The 1,307-nt window shown below is 34.7% G+C and overlaps 1 long non-coding RNA gene across 1 annotated transcript in view; it reads left to right on the forward strand.

Moving 5' to 3' along the window:
* The first annotated feature begins 791 nt into the window (after positions 1-791).
* Positions 792-1,307, forward strand: part of LOC148938679 (uncharacterized) — a 6,446-nt gene continuing 5,930 nt past the window's right edge. Inside the window, exon 1 of the long non-coding RNA XR_016143651.1 lies at positions 792-947. This is a non-coding gene — a long non-coding RNA (uncharacterized LOC148938679). The remainder of the gene's footprint in view (positions 948-1,307) is intronic.

A 1,307-nucleotide genomic window follows, 5' to 3' on the forward strand; every position in this document is an offset into this window, starting at 1 on the left:
GCTTTTCAAAAAAATGTAACTGTTTGATCAATTTTATTATTATTTTCTGTTAAAATTCAATATCATAGCTGTTCAGATTTTACTGGATAAAATTATAGGACATTAACATTTGAAGCGGTTATCTCTTGATTAAAAATAATATATATATAAAATGAAAAACACTATATATAAAATTTTACAGCCTATAGCCCTCTCCAGGAGCTTTAGGGAGGGGGGTCATGTTATCCCTGAAGGTATATTTATTGGACCTTTCAATTCCACGATGACTTAGGGGGAAAGGGCGTAGGAGGGGAGTTATCCGCCCTCTAATATTTTTGTAACTTAAAAAACACACTAGAACTTGAATGAGTACTAGAACTAGAAGTTTGAATGAGCCATCTTCCGATATTCCTGGACCATTAGTTCGATACTATTACACCTGGAAAAAAAATAATAAACACGCATCTGTGATCTTTCCTTCAGCAAAAATACACAAATTTGACATTTTTACTGAAGGGAAATTGAAAACGCTGCAGTAGGGTTCTCTGATACGTTTATTTGGTGTATCTATTTATATCAAAATGCAGTTTTTTAGATTTTCTGTCACTTTTGAGTAACATCGCTTCTTACGCTCAGTTCATTACCATGGACTTTGTAATAATATTACTGAGTTCTTTATGTTTAACAAAAACCGTACATTTATAAATTATCCCTTATCATATCATATGTATATGTTTATTAGGTATGTTTGTTTTTATCTAATGATTCTGTTTCAGTATTTAGCTTGGGCGCACAATACCACCTTTTAGGCCTTCGCCTTTCGGTGTGTGGCAACCATGTGGGTTGTGTGGTTTCCCGTGGTTTTCGGACCAGCATGGGTAATCGACACAATTTACCAAACGACATGGGAGCAGTTTTTGCTCAACTTTGTTATTCCGCACATCGGAAATATGAAGAGCTTTGGAAAAGTAAGTGTTTCCAGTCTGATAAGATATTGTTACTTCCATCATTGGAACAGTTTTTAGGAACCAATTATTTAGGAAAATAATGTGGCCACGCGTCAGGCCACACTATAATTGATGCAAGTTTGATGGAATGCCGCTGAAACAAAATACTAAGAAGTAGTAGTAGTAGTAGTAGCAGTAAATGTACCAGTAACAGCAGTACTAGCAGTAGTGTGGACATTTTGTCATTTGTTCAGATGATCTTCCCCTTGAAGCATTCTCTGAAATTTCTAACTTAATACCCAAACCAATTCTTGAGATACGCTTTTTTGATAATGTGTATGCACATAACGTCTTTTGATTTAGTTTGAATTTTCCATCAAT

Source organism: Artemia sp. Qi Xiang Cuo, unplaced genomic scaffold (assembly GCF_049724085.1).
Source record: "Artemia sp. Qi Xiang Cuo unplaced genomic scaffold, ASM4972408v1 HiC_scaffold_3027, whole genome shotgun sequence".
NCBI classification, from domain to species: domain Eukaryota; kingdom Metazoa; phylum Arthropoda; class Branchiopoda; order Anostraca; family Artemiidae; genus Artemia; species Artemia sp. Qi Xiang Cuo.